This window comes from Ixodes scapularis, unplaced genomic scaffold, assembly GCF_016920785.2.
Source record: "Ixodes scapularis isolate PalLabHiFi unplaced genomic scaffold, ASM1692078v2 PGA_scaffold4__175_contigs__length_147842914, whole genome shotgun sequence".
Lineage (NCBI taxonomy): Eukaryota > Metazoa > Arthropoda > Arachnida > Ixodida > Ixodidae > Ixodes > Ixodes scapularis.
In genome coordinates this window covers 8,672,387-8,688,561 of record NW_024609879.1, presented here as the reverse complement: position 1 = coordinate 8,688,561, position 16,175 = coordinate 8,672,387, and the positions used below count along the sequence as shown (strand labels likewise).

At 44.1% G+C, this 16,175-nt stretch overlaps 1 pseudogene; it reads left to right on the top strand.

Annotated features, from left to right (window-relative positions):
* Window positions 1–13,686, top strand: part of LOC115331102 — a 65,567-nt pseudogene extending 51,881 nt beyond the window's left edge.
* The last annotated feature ends 2,489 nt before the right edge of the window (window positions 13,687–16,175 follow it).

Here is a 16,175-nt window from a genome sequence, read left to right as displayed (position 1 = left end):
TATTCGTATGCGCCGCTGGCGTTGCTCGTCGGACCATTGCGGCGTAGCTTAAAGCTGCCTCGTCCTGTGCTGCTGCGGTGACGGGAGTGTCGTGCTGTAAGGCTTGGTGCACCTCCTCTCTGATCACCTCGGCGGGTGAGGTGAGGATGGGTGATCTGCAGCAGGTAGGATCTCGCGGACTCTTCCCGGCTGATGTCCCGGACGATCTCCCGAAGGCTGTCGACACCGCTGGTATTCAAGTCCAGTAGGGAAGCTGCGGTGGCTGTACCACTAGGCGTGCCGGCGAGTGGGTGGTAATGGCTTGCTCGGGCCGTGAGTGCGCGCTCGATATTGGTGGCTTCGGTTACAAACCCATCAACAGTCGTCCGGGGACAGCGTGCCAAGCCTGTTCATCTAGAAGATTTGTGTTTACTCTCAAACCGAACATAACAATAAAATTACATAAAAAGTAACGAAACAAAAAATACTTTGGTCAATCTTGGGGCTCCGTTAATGTACGGCTAATATAGCACGATCCTTCCCTACATTCTTCACCATCAAGACACCTAGCCATTCATGTCAAAGACAGTAAACGAACTCGTCTATTTAATCAAACAAAACTCTTCAATCGCTTTGGGAGCAATACATCCTGAGAAATTTTTGATGCAAAAACCATAGTAGAGAAAGGAGACACATGCATTAGCTGAACATTAATATCACTGTCAGACAAAGAGACAAAGCACCTCAAGCTTTTTTGAATAATCAGACTGGTTTTATAATTTGACCGCTCTCCTTTTTCAATTTATATTTCTAGTTTATATCTTGGTTAGATTTTCAATAATGTTTGATTCTTTTTTTGTGCAAATGCATTTAGAATTTTTATTTATTATTAATTCTTCAATTTTCCACTTTACCTTATCATGTATTAAACTATCAGATGGCAGTAAGCGCTTGTCCTCTTCGTATCTTTGCATGGACCTTGCCCTTTGCGTTTTTGTAAGTAAGATGTTTACCCAACTAGCCCAAAAGTTAATTTTATCCCACAGGCCTCTCATATAATTTACGGGTCTCTTACACCTGTTAGTTATTATTAAAGTGTATGCCAGTCCTCGTATTAAACTTCGGGGAGCATATCAAGCGCCTCAAACATTTTTGAAGGGTACGTCAAAACATACCAGAAATCTTGTTAGTTCCCATAGACGGTCTTTTAATAGGTATATAGCCATATTCGATATACATAAAAACGGAAGACAAAGTCAAAGCTACTAGACGGCAATCGAAGAAGATTTAATTATTAAATCTCTGACCAAGAAATCTTCTAATCGAATTTGAAATGTTGTGATGGTGGTGCTCTTAGTAATGGTATAATCAAGTTGATTCCACTCTCTGATGCTTTCGCTTTATCACCTAGGATATTGTAGGACTGTCTACATTCCTCTCCAGCAGAGTTTTGGGAAAGATCGCGAAGCAGCTTTGTTCCAGAACCAATAGATAAATTATTTACAGTCTGCGAAGCGTATATACACCAACTCACGTCTGCAAACAAACCAAAGCGCCCTTAGAGGCAAACCACCGGAGCCGCGCATACGCGACTGCTTGTGGGCAAGAAGTGCCGCTGCCAGCGTCAACAAACCGATAGAATGCGATGTCGGAGTCGGTCTCTGTCTCCCGTGTTACTTTTTGCGTTGGAATGGTTGACACCACGTCCTTCTAGTGATGCCTTTCTGCTTTAGTAGCCTCAGCGAAATTAACATGGCTCGTTACACTGCCAAACTTGTGTAAATATTGTGATGTGCGGCGATTCCTTCCGCGTGGATGCAGCAGAAAGGAGGATAAAGCCTCCTTTACATGATAATGCGCAGCTTGCTACTTTCAGTCGCGACGTCACTCGCGCTGCAAAAGCGTGAACGGTAAGTGCGATGCTCGACGTCGATACTGAAAATCGGAAGCAGAATCGGGCCAAGGGATTCAGGCACTGCAGATCGGTGATGGCCACTGCTAACTATGATCAACGTCTCCCTCTATCTATTGCTTACACAGAGCCTGCGTACCTCAAACAACACCCAAACTTAGAAGTACATTAAGGCCTGAACTTAGTGCAGATACGTCTTACCGTAACTTTTGGTCTCTGGCCGTTGCCGCTTAAACGAGCAGACTAGAACTTGACCAAGTTTTAGAGCAGACGACAACTTGAACGATCACACGGTCATTTGAACCTGAAGGCACACTGAGCATGGTAAGCAGGGGGTACGGTCAAATTGACGGTTTTCCTGTGTACATGTCAAAACAAACCACATAAACCTGCGGACCGCAATGATCCGTGAGTTCAAGCTAAAATCCATCCCGCAATAGCACCCATTGTCCGACGGTGTCGAGGTTTATATTTTTTCGCCACCTATCCACGTTCGGGACGAACCGAGCACGCATAAAACTCTCGAAAACTGATCTTTGCACCTTTACCGGCTTTTTTGGTACCGCCGTATTCGCTGCGGTTTACGAGAAGGCAGGTTTGAGTGTGTTTTTCAAAACAACTCTGGAATGCCCGTTGCACATGGCGACTTCTGCCGTCAGCCTCAGAGGGGAAGTGGACCCAAAGTGCCGCCACCGAGGCTTGACATAGCAGAGTTTTGTGTATAGCTGTCCCCCGCAAGACGCATTGAGTCTGTTTTCTGTATAATAGCGATTCATTTATATTGGAAGTTAGAACTATTCACAGACTTATTTTTGCTCATGTTGGTTTTACCGCATGCCCTCACAATGGCACGAGACATCAAGGTGTAACACGTGGCCTCACATTGGCATACTATGGGAAGGTTATCGAATGTCACGATATCACGTGACTTCATACTAAAACATGTCGCACGGTGTCATGTAACACCATGGAATCAACTGACGTAACAGTATTGCGTAACGTCACGGTGTCATGGAGCGTCAACTAACAATGTTCGCACTCAATTTCGTGGAAATGTGTTGCTCAATCCGTATACAAATGTTGCTCGTTAAAAAAAACCACGAAGTGCTTCGCACCCGCTTTTCACTTCAATAAATGTCTAATACAGGCGATTTCATTTTGTCTGCGTCGGCCGCGGAGTGTTGCTCTCGGACGTGTTTAATATACTTTCAACAACCAATGCACCTGAACTTCTTTTTTACAGATTCATCTTTTCCGTGAACGTCGAGGCGGCTGCCCTCTTAGCGGAAAGAGTAAGTTAAATTTAAACCAGCCCCTTATCTGTTATTATTGTATCGACCATTAGACCGCGTTAACAGGTTTTGGAAGAAAGTACGGAACAAAATATTACTTTAAAAACACCAAGGGCTTTTGGTGTAAACAAAATTTTATGTATTTTGTATCCGATAGTAAACACGAAATTATCCTGAAAATATAGCCGCCTATTACCCGGTGTCGTAATATCAATAAAATACTAGAGGACTTTCTCAACACTTGTTCCACAATGAAGTACATAAAACGAATACCGTTATGACTTTATATCGTCATTACTTAAAATATAAACCTGAGGAAAAAAGCGCTTCCTCAATTATTTTTACCATGTATTTTTATTCAGTGACTTCTCATGCAGAGTGACCACCACCTAAAAAGCGAGGGAATAGTGCTGGATTCCCTAAGTTACTTATCACATGCTAGTGTAAAAGTCATACATAACATGTCAGCATTCGGCAAGGACTGGTGTTCAATCGGTGATAACCCGAATCCCAGGGAACACGGACGCGACGCTAGTCTCCAGTCTGTGCCTCGCGCTGGCCTCCGGAGGGTGGGGTAGTAAATCTACCATAAACTCCTTGTTGTATGCAATGGGCTAAACCTTCCCTAGTTTGAAGCGAATATTGAAGCGATCAAGGAGAATACATTCAGCAAGCGTGGTTGTCGAAGAACACCAGTCTTAGATCTAAAAATTGGAGTACGGAGTTCACTGGTGACTCTTGGGTGAACTTGAGACCTTGGTCATTTTCTAAAAATTTAGATTGAATGATGTTGAATATTTGCGTCTCATTCTCACTTGGGCGATGTCGAAGGAGAACGAGGTAATCATCAACATATCGAAAAATATGAGATAAATGGCTGTTAGAAAGTGTACTGTCTATTGCCCGATCACATTGGGACAAGTAAATATCACATAATATAGGTGCCACACAGGAACCTATACATATACCTTTCTTTTGTAGGAAAGAAGTACCTTCAAATGTGACGACTGTAGCAGAAGGGTAGGACTTTAAAAGTTCTAAGAAGAACTCTACCGGAATGCCGCACTTGTTTTGAAAGGAAATAGTTCCATTGGCTTCAATACATTCGTTTACTGCTGCAAATAATTTGATGTGTGGTACTGAGTAAAATAGATCCTCCACATTAAGTGAGAAGCCAAAGCGCACTGTCATTGCATTTAGTTGCAGATACTTAATAAGTTCCTCTGAGTTTGTCATTAGGAATGGGTCATTCAGCTGGAGATTCGACAAATGGCTTAAGAGGATCCGTGACATTAAACCCTGCCAAGACCCTTTCCCATTGACCACAACTCGAAAAGGACATTCGCCTTTGTGTGTTTTTGCTGTGAAAAACATATCCAAATGGTCCTTTTTTGTAGTAGTAATTGTCTTCCTCAATTGCTCCAGCTCAAGCCTGTGGCACAGTTGAAGCGCCTTTGCCTTCACTCTTTTGGTTTTGAAATCATGCAACTGGTTAAAGTTTTTCTCTATGGCCTTCCCTGCTTTCTCGAGGTAGAGTGACTTAGGAATGACAACGAAACATCCTTCTTTATCAGAACCACCGTCTAGTTGCGCGTGAAAGCTTTCCCTTGCTGAATGAATGCAAGACTTTTTCAGGGCAGCGCTCAAACAACTAGACACAATGCTCCTTTTGACTAGTTTTGAGTGTGCAGATTCATATTGGAGTATTCGTTTTTTGGATCTAGGTGAATACATCCAACAGACGTGGTCATTTTGAAAGGCGAGTCGCGTATCAAGAAACTGGAGGTTGTTGTTAGTCGGAGTCTCGTGGGTGAAGTTCAATCCTTGGGCCTGAGCTAGAAATATGTTCTTGATGATGGTGATGGCGTTTGCGTCAGGTATTTTGTCTTGAGCAGAAGATAGTCGTCAACGTATCTGAATATGCGTGCGACTGGATAGGACGTCAAACCCTGGGATATGCCCCTGTCACACTTTGAAAGAAAAATGTCACACAAAATGGGAGCTACGCATGACCCGATGCATATTCCTTTTTTTCTGTATGTAAGTTTCTCCTGAAAAAGTGACAAACGTCGAGCACAAATAAAACTTCGAAAGCTCTAGGAAAGACGCAACTAGTGTGCCACAGGTGTTTTGAAAACCTAGGGCTGGATTGGAGTCGAGGCATTCGCTGACGGTGTCAAACAATTCTCTGCGTGGTATTGAATGAAATAAGTCTTCAACATCTAGGGAGAACTCATATCGTGTTTGGGTTGAGTCGTCTTTCAGGTATTGAATCATTACTTCTGAGTTGGAAATCAAGGATGGGTCATCCAGTTGGAAGACAGATGACGCAGAAGGTACCGCGACATTTCACCCTGCCGAGATCCCTTCTCGGTCACAATTACGCAAAAAGGACAATCTTCCTTGTGGGTCTTGACCGTGAAAAAAAACGTCCAATTGGTTGCCTTTGGGTGCGATGATTTGTTTTCGTAGTTGGTTTAAATCCAGCCTGTGGCACAGTTGTAGAGCTTGGCCTTGACAAGTTTCGATTTGAAGTCAGGCAGGCGGTTGAAGTTTTTCCCAAGGCCACCTCCGCCTTTTCGAGGTGAATGTTCTGAGATGCCACAACGAATCCTCCCTCTTTTATTGACAGTAACAGTTTCATAGTGTTGCGATGAAAGTGGCCCACAATGGTTGAAAGTTTAATCTCGCTTGCAAGATTAGGACCCGCCCTCAGTAACATATCAAACGCAGAAAACGATGCATCGCGGCCTGTCATTTTCTGGAGGTTTCGCCGTGATGTCGTGAACAGTAGATAACAAGTGGGCGCCTTCAGAAGGGTCCAAAATTCTGTACGACGCTCACAAGGGTCCAAATTCTGTACGCCGCTTAACCCACTTCCGGCTTGAGCGGCGTCGCCGTCTGCGTAACCGGGCGTTGCATTATGTGACGTTTTTCATAAAGACGTCACACGTGGCGTAAGAAGGGTCTGAGGGTCATGAGTGACGTCACCCTGGTGACGTCACACGGGCATGCCCTTCCTCCCCTGCTCCTCATCAAGAGCTGAGTTCTACTTCGGCATTACAGAGAACTGTAAACGTCTTTCATATATTTCTGTTTTGTTTAGGGTCCAGACATTTCCACGTAGGACGTTTCGGAGCTGGGCATTTTGGTGCATGTACTTTTCGGTGCAAGGCGATTTGGTGTACAGACGTTTCTGTGCACGGTCTTTTCTGCGCACCGACGTTCCTGTGTAAATATGGGCCTTGAAGTATTCTAAAATTACACTTGAAGTTTTAGATGTGTAACTGTGTTTTATTTTTTTTTTTTTTGAACAGCTTGCGACCTCTCTAATGATAGCAACTCTCAAAATTTAAAGCCACGTGCTCGGCTCACTTTTTTTGTTTTTTTTCTGTTTGTGGCCAGAGAAATTTAAGAACTACGAAGTAGCACCAAAACGTATATGTTTTTTTTTACTATCATTATGAGCGTGAACCAGAAACCATGGCTGGAGTTGAGAAGAAGGCAATGATCAAGCGTTTACATTAAGAAAACAGAATTACTCACCAAACGGTTGGTGCCAGTAGTTCGATGAAAGCATATTTAAATAGGGTTCTCTAGAGTTAATTCTCTAAAAAGCAACACCAGTGAAGCTTGCACAAAATTCTGTCACTATATAAATCATATATAAAAGTATTTTTCATGTCCGTATGGGGTACCCGGTAAACTCGGCGAGACCCAATGTATCGAAAGATACTCGAATGCAAACTTTCAGAAAATAAACCTGTATGTCCATTGGGCAGTCTGCGGTACGGGAATGTTCGTCTGAGATGGCAACCAGCCCCGAGGCAATTTGTTGGGTTGCCTCGGGTAGAGATCGAAATAAAATTGTTCTTTCATTATTGGCCAAGCTTTTCGTTTGTCCGCCAAGTTACTTTTGTTTTCAACTTGTCTGGAGAGTCCGATGGGGTCGACAGCGCATACAAATCTGTTCAAAGAGATTTAAAATTGAGAAGTATGACCGGTCCAAAGACGACGTAGATCGGACAGAGCTCTGCTTCAGCCTTTGAAAGCTGCAGAAAACACGCTTGCTTTCTTTGCGAGGGGTTCTTACTTGTTAGCGACTGGAAATGAGGTCGATTCCAAACTTATGGCCAATTCAACTGGTCGTTTCGAAGCTCGCCGAGATCGACCTTTTTGGAGCGTGCCTATTTCACTGGGTGATCGGGATCGAGGCGGACATGTTGCACTCGTCATTTTGGATCAGCTCCCACTCCAGATATCGATCCGGATTCGAGAAAAGTCGCTCCGCCGATTTCGGCGGATTCGATCGGATGCCGGCCTGGCCAGTCATCGGCACGCACACGTGACTTCCTTTCTCGCCGGGCATCTCGCTTCGGAAGAATCCGTAATGACCGCTCCCGAATCGCCACCTGCTTTACTGCTGCTGCTGCTTGATGACAGTTGGTCGTCCAGTTGCTCGGTCAGCTCCTCCTGCGGCAGCGGCTCGAGTAGCAGCGACGACGAGGATTGCTTGTATGTCCTATATCAGTTCGACTGCTATTTGTGACCTCCGAAGAGGAGGCCAGACATTGAGACTTGCACACCATTCACGAGTATGCCGATGAGTATGCAAGTGGGCTACGCTGATGCGCATCCCTTATCGGCACGCATCTTTCATGTTATGCTTAACTTCGCTCTCGCGTTCAACACGTGTTTTAGTGCCGCTATTTCGAAAACATGTGCTTCGAGATACAAGACCGCGGGAAGTTGAATTACGGCAAGGCATCCGCAGATTCCGGGGGCGTGGTCATGTTCCACGGGGAATCCGGGCGACTCCGTTCAAGTCACGTGCTCCATCTCGGACCTGGCCTACTGATCCCGGCGCGCCCCAAAACTACCAGTGGAATTCGCGATTATTGTGTAGAAAACGATATATTTGAAAATTACAAAGTTAGAAAGACAACTGCTAGTGAAACTCATAAAAATGTAAATGATCAGACAACAACCGTAAAAAATCTATACGTGGGGAAATTCTTATTCGTTTTTGTGTATTTCTGCCACTCAAAGTTTGAAATGAAGTCCCATTGAAAATAATCGATTACTTCGGGATAATTTCTCACTCTATTTTGTGAAAGCCCCTTTTTTTAGCTGCCCACAAGGGCTTGAAAAAAGTTTAAAAAAAAAGTCTTATTTTGATTGTTTATGCCTTGAAATATCCGTGCACCGAAAAATCCGTGCACCGAAATGTGCACGCACCGAAATGTTCAGTGCCGAAAAAGTCCGTGCACCGAAATGTCCATGCACCGAAAAGTCCGTGCACCGGAAAATACGTTCACCTAAAATTTCCCGCACCGAAAAGACCGTGCACCGAAAAGACCGCACCCAAACTTCCTACACTGAGACGCCCTTTACAGAAAAGTCCTAAACCCCTTTTGTATAGATTAACTCTAAGCTCCGCTTATTTCGCGTTCCAAAGGTTATCTAATTTTTTCTTCTTAAAAATCTTGCTTTTCCAGGTTAACTAGCTGTTTTGGTAGCTATCCGCGAGACTTTGGAGAAAGTCGGAGGGGCTGATAACGGTGGTAGGGGCAAAGTGAGTTCCGACAGCCGGGAAATTTCAGGATAAGAGAGATAACTCGTGGAATTTGCAGAGGGGATTTTGACACAGGTGTTTCGGGCCCACACAATGGCAGGAACCAAACACGACTTACAAACGTAGGAGCGCCTTGCTACTGTCAGCAAGGTACATGAATGCCTGGCTTCTACAGTTGCCTATTTATTTAATTTTAATTGTTTTTCTGAAAACTTTTTTGACATCGTTGACCTTCTTAGGTACTACTTCTGTCTCCTACCGCTGTGCCATGGAGTTCTGGCATTCCTGTACATGTGTTGCTATATATCAGAGTTGGGCGCTTTGATTATTACGTACGCACCTCCTAGGCGCAGTGAGTCTATCATTCTAACACCCGGAAGGTTGCCCCATACACTTAACCCACGCGCTTAAGGTATTTCATACACGACTCCTTTCTCACAAGGTACCCATTTATTTTTATGAGCTTTCTAACTGCTACGAAATCTTTGCACAAACGTTTACAATTTGAGAAATCTTTGCACAAGCTTTTACAATGTGAGAAATCATGTTGAAATATGGCATGTCTATGGATATTTTTTTTAGATTTCTCTCTTCTCCTTTTTCTGGCCACGTGGCTCCTTATGAAATATTATTGTTATTCCGCGCTGCTCATCCTCTCTAATTGTAATTTTCAATAGGATTTCAAGTTGGGCAACCTTACTCCATTCCAAAGAGAAGGGTAGGTGTTAAGTGAATTCTTCTTCAAGTTCTTCTGTGGGTATGAATGGCTCGATGGCATCGTTGAGGTACTGTAGTTGACATTCGTATCGTTTTAACCTCTTGATGACCTCGTTAAGTTGTCGGGCTCTCGTTGTTTACGGCAAGGCATTCTCAAAACGATCAAAGAGAGTCGTTGCCTCGGTGCGTAATGCAGATTTTTGTCGCAGAAAGTGCTTCATGTCGACATCGTTGAGGGTGATATTGTCTTGGCCATCCGTTGCATTGGTTAAAATCTTGCTCGTCTTTCTGGTCAATTGTCGGTACGTAGGCTGTGGTGACCTTTCGCTGATGTGTCCAGTCAGGTTTGGCACCATGTTGTAAAAACGGCTAACTGGTCGATGATTGATAAGGTCAACAGCGTTTATGTACAGGTATTTACAATAGCAATGTCCGGCATCGACCGCTCATGTCTAGGCCTCAATCTTACACCTGGTGCATTCGTTTTTCTCAGGGTCCCGCTTCTTCTTCGTCTTTGTCGGGATGCCCCTTTTCACATATTAAGTTTCAACAGGTGTGTCAGAAAAACCACAGACTGAAATGTGTTGAATTAAGTATATGAGGCAAACTTCCAAGTGATTTAATCATAGACGAAAAAAGCACGTAAATGGAACACAGTAATCAAAGCGGTCAATTCTGAAATAGCAAACCACGTACAGGAATGCAACAACTGCACGGTAGAGGTCGTAGGCAGAACTAGTACATAAAGAGGTCAATGATGTTAAACTAATTGTAAGAGAAAAAATTAGAATTAAATTAATGAGAAACAGTATCAGCCAGTCATCCCTGCACCTTGTTGACAGCACCAAGGTGTTCCTTCGCTGGTAATTCTTTTAGTTCTTGCCTTGTGTGCATGCAAGTGTATTTTTTCTCTTTTCTTCCTTTTTTGTCAATTACTGCCAGAAGTTTGTGGAAAGTTATGTTTCAGTATAGAAGGTGACAAACAGCATGGAGGTTAAAGTGTGTTTTGTTATCGTTGAAGTTTCCCATCATATCAATGGGCTTGGCCAGCAAGTTCGTTTCTGGTTAATTGGGGGTTCACAGAAGTGTGAGCTCTCTCCGAAGGTAGAGTTACCACGCAATGTCATGGTGTGTCATAAGTGTGCACAATGGTGGCTGCAAAGTTAAAAAAAATAAACAGAAAAAACATATTTTTTGTGTTGCTTGGTGACGACCTTCTTTTAAAATTGTTCATAGGAGTTTAACTGAAAAGACGTATTAGCTGAGTTTGAGATTTCATCTAACTGAATTCTTTCCCTGTATCCGTTACTTTGGTTGATTCGAGATTTTCTCACTCCGTCACAGAAAGGGTAAACTTGCACCAGCTCGCCTGCTCCGTCACTGCGTTTTCACCAATGGCAAATATCTTTTCAAAATCCATACTAATTTCTGTCACGACACCGCGCCTGGATTCTTCTCTCTGAAGGTGGTTAAAGAGATACGGTCCTATCGAAGACGCCAAATTGTGATGGTATGAGTAGTGCAAGACACAACATTCCGGAACCGGTGTCGGTAGAATAAAAGCTAATATTTAAGAATAAAATAAAAGGATCGATTTGATAATTGGCATGTATGGTCACATTAATAGGTTAGTTCGCTCACCGTTCACTCCGCTGCTGTTAGCGTTTGCTTCGTGGATTATGCAGTTGCACACCGTGGACCGCCGACCAGGTGGCGGTCCACGGTGCGCCTGGTCGACGTCTCTTCAGGCCTGTTGACGCCCATCCGGTAGCTTCCTCGGCTGCCGGACCGCGTGGGTCGTGATATGTCTTCCCTCGAATCCACCCTCCCACTGTCTCGAGCGAGCCCGAACGCTCGCTCCTGGCACGTTAGCTTTTCTTCCTCTAGATTTTAAAATTCATATTATCACTGGAGCTTTTTTTGCATGTAAATGCAAATCCACCATTTCTTCATTCAAATCAGGCAGAAGCCAATTTTCAGGTCTTTTTTTGCACCGCTGCGTTAACGAAGCTATGCTTTACCAGGGATGAGGAATATGAAATCTAACCATTGTTTTACGAAACAGACCCTAATTTATTTTATAATTCTGATTCTTCCGAGAGATTGATGCCGTGTCCGCCACTGGCCGGGAATCTACCTATGAAGCTTTTTTATCATGTGAAATAATGAAGGTTTTTACTAGTAGGTCTCTGTCGTAAACCAGCAAATGGCTCATCAGCCAGCACGCGATAGGAAAATAAATTTTAACAGCTGACGACCCGCAACCCAAAGCTCATGCGTCACGCTGAGCGCACATTACCTGAATGAAATGTTGCAATGAACAACTCACTTTTCGGTTACAGGGCCGCTGCCTCTTACATGCACACCATTTAAAGGGACAGTTCTCCGGTATTTTGCATCCGCAGATGCAACCTCGATGCCGTCATCGACGCGTAATACTTTGAAATTATTCCAAAGGCTTTAATAATGCCTAGAAATATGGGTCTTCTGTAACGTCAAGTGACACCATGACTTCGTGTGAAATTTACAAACACCATGACTTAGCATCAGGTTGGGTAACTCCATAGCGTGACATTGTGACGTCAGGTCCTGTGACATCGAAACCTCACGTGGTACTAGACGTCGCGTGCCTTTTCAGTGTCACGTGAAACTGTGAGGGCGCCATTCAGTGACCTTCTTACTATGCCCTTAAAATGAGGAGCGCGAAGAGACCCTAGAAATGCTAGGCATTTAGAAAAGTTGTTTTCCAAAGTTTGAACAGGGAGGAAATATTTGTATAACGAGTAGCGACGTGCCGTTTTTGTTTGAAAATGAAGTAAGTGGCGCCATCAATCAGGCAGTACTGCTACGCTTTCGGTCCGGATATATTTTCCTATTATGCACGACTAATTCTTTCAATATAAAGATGAATTACATCTGAAGGCGCCATAAACGCCAATTTTCAAAAACATAGCGTATATTTGATCATACAAATACTGCAAAACCGCCTGCCTAGTAGTTCAAAACCAAAAATATTCAGGTGGAACTAAAGTAAATTTTTAAATCCTCTATTTTCGGGAGCAAACTTAATCTATCCGCTCACCATAATCATAAACATTTTGTAATTATAACCATGCGTGGCATTTTTTTTTTATTGAAATGGAGTAAGTCGCTTAAGCTTCGCCATTAAAAGTAGACCGCCCCCCCCCCCCCCCCCCCCCCCCCCAATTCCAAGGCGTGCAAGCGTTTCTGCGTTGCCCAGTTGATAGCGTCTGGCTCGCAACCGAAGGGTCGTCGGTTAGATCCCGCCCCGCCAAAAACTCCTCAGATGCTTTTTTTTTTTTTTTTTTCAGCAAATGATTTGTTTATCGACCAATCGGTATTTTCCGGTCCCGCCAACGCCGACGCCGACGCGGATCTCGACGCCGGCTTTTCTGCGACAGCTTTAAGGCGATAGCTTTAAGGCTATCGCCTTAAAGCTATCGCCTTAAGACGCGACGAATACCCGCGGCAGGCCGGTTTTCTTAGACATCCTGGAAAAGGTGCGTCTCGGCGGTTTGGTCGCGCTTTTCAAGGCAAAAAAAAGGCCACGCGGGGTTGTAATTTTAGGTTTTGTAGGATGCATAGGGCGTGTATATTACGTTCTCGCCATGAAAATACGAATTATGTGTCCACTATAGTGAGCCTCTAAAGGCTATAGTACGGTGACGCCACGATATTTGAGCCTACGCACTAGAGAATTAACGCAATTTATGCCTGATGCTGCCTTTCTTCCGACGAAACACATTTCAGGCACAAAACATCGAGAGGGCTCTCGTCGAACGCAACTTCATTATGGTGAAACCGGACGCCGTGAAGCGGGGTCTCGTCGGCGAAATCATTAGGAGATATGAGAGGCGTGGCTTCAAGCTGGTCGCCATGAAATTCGTGCGCCCCAGCATGGAGCTCTTCAAGGTGCACTACGATGCTACCAAAGACCAGCCTTTCTTCAAAGCGCTCATCGAGTTCATGAGCTCCGGTCCCGTCGTTCCCATGGTCTGGGAAGGGAGAAAGCTGTGAAACTCGGCCGGGCCATGATCGGGTTCTCCAGTCCGCTGAAGACACCGCCTGCCACGATCAGAGGCGATTTAAGCCTCGATATGGAGCGGAACCTAGTTCATGGAAGCGACTCAATCAAGAGCGCCGAGCGAGAAATCGACATGTGGTTTAGAAAAAAGGAGATCGTCGAATAACATCCAATGGCGGAACGGTGAATAAAAACATTGAACTAGGGCTTTCCACCAGTGTAATCCCAATTAACTGCATCTATAGAATATGATAAGATCGCTGAGCGATGGACACGTTAAGGAAGGACAAACATCACAAAGCGCTTAGCGCTTTTACGCTGCGCAATGAATTAGCAATTACCTGCCCTGCGTACACTCAAGATACATTCAAATACGAATAACGGAGCGCGTGGCTTTTAATACATGCTGCACAGCTTGGCGATGGGCCACCGAGGGTTGCGCATGCGGAGTAACTGCAGGAGTACGAGGATTCGTGTCCATCTCTGATATGCTTTCAAAAGCACTCGGTGTGCCAGCGCTTTTGACCCTGCGCGCCATGGCGCCGGGGACCGGTTCAAGCCGCCGCTATCTCAGCTCGTGGCTGCGTTCGAGTGTGCGAGCGTCGCTCACGCGAATATACAGTCACGACCTGAGACAGCGCCTGCGCGAAGGGGCCTCCAGCGCGAAGGCGCTCCGAGTCAAAACTCCGCCGAAGGTCGAGGCATAGCAGAGCCAGATATGAATCATCGTACCCCTGCACCTATTACGTTTGCTCAACCTTCGCTGACCGGTATCCTGGCTACACAACACTTACCCAAACCAACGAGCTCCGTTCTTCGTATTTCCCTGTATCTTTCTTCATAGTACATACCCTTTCACAATTTATTCTACCTGGGGCTTTGTTAAATATTACAGTGTTGTGTTACAGTGTCGAGACTATGGGTGCAGGAAGGGGATTCCAATCTATTGAGGTCTGAGGGAGAAAGGAGGCATTGAAAGATGAGGTGTTACACTAGGGGACGCCCACTTTTAGATGGTGATTAGTTCGTAGCGAAATGTAAGATGGCTCTAAGAATAATGTTTAACAAAGTGTTGGATTAGAGTGAAAAATCTTCTGAAAAAGACAAAGCCGGGATATTTTCCTGCGAAGAGAGATGTTAGGCAAGGAAAGGGATGCTTTCATAGATGTGACGCTAGATGTGCGATGATAGTTCGAGAGGACGAAACGAGTGGAACGATTTTGTATGGACTCAACAGCGGATGAAAGGGTGATACCGGGGTCCCAGATAGAGGCTGCATATTGCAGTTTAGTACGGACTAAAGTCTTATAGATTAGAAGCTTTAATGAAACAGGAGTAAGCGAAAGGTTTCTTTTGAGGTAACCTAGTAAGCGATTAGCGCTATTAGTGACATATTCGACACGTAAATTCCAGGAAAGGTAATTGGTTAGATGCACACCAAGATATTTATAGGAAGTAACAGAAAGTAGGGGGGAGTTAATAATGTTGTAGGATGGACAAGTGTTATTATGAATGGACACTCTCATAGATCTACATTTAGATGTGTTGAGCTCCATGTGCCATTCTGAGCACCAGTGCGTGACGTTGTTTATATCAGTTTGAAGAACAGAAATGTCAGAATCGTTAATAATTTCTTTATAAATGACACAGTCGTCAGCGTACAAGCTGATGGAAGAGGAAACATGCATAGGAAGATAGTTAATATAAATAAGAAATAGTAGTGGACCGAGCACAGAACCTTGAGGAACACCAGAGTTAACACTTGATAATGATGAGTTAGTTCCGTTGGCGCAAACAAATTGACTACGATTTGTTAAAAACGATTCTATCCAATTGAGTATGTTGTTATCTATGTTTAAGTTACGAAGTTTATAGAGAAGGAGTACATGGGGTACTTTATCTAAGGCTTTGGAGAAGTCAAGGAATATGCAATCTGTCCTGGAGCCCCGGTCGAGAACGACGTGAAGGTCATGGGTAAAAGTTAGGAGTTGTGTTTCACATGAATAGAATTTTCGAAAACCATGCTGTGCTGGGTGAAAAAAAGAGTTCGAGTCCAGAAAGTTAATAAGATTGGAATATATCACGTGCTCAAGTATTTTACATGGGATGCTTGTTAAGTAGATAGGACGGAAATTCCAGAGGATTATGTTTATCACCGCCTTTGTGGAGAGGAATCACCCTCCCCACTTTCCAGTCTCTAGCTAGTATCTGTTGTTCAAGTGATTGGGTAAACGGTTTTGATAAGATGATGCTTGAATACATTTTAGTATTTTTCAAAAACTTAGTAATAATATTATCGATGCCTGCTGAAGTTGACATTTTTAGGGTTTCAATAATATTCGCAATATCCTCGCAATCAACAATGACTGGATTCATTTGCAGATACTTCACAAACTGGGAGAACCGGATGGTCAGAGGTAATAGGTAGTGAAAAGGATTTAGCAAACTCATCATTCAATACAAAAAAGCACAAATCACCTTGAACTTCAACTCCGTCATTATCCCTGAGCGTTACGTCCTGACTGTGACTGGGGCTAATAACTTTCCGAAATTGCCTGGGATTATTAATTAGCATGAATGGTAGTGTACTGTTGAAAAAAAGTGGCTTTCGCCTCCTCCACTGCTTTTTTGTACTCCGCGGCAGCAAGATGATAT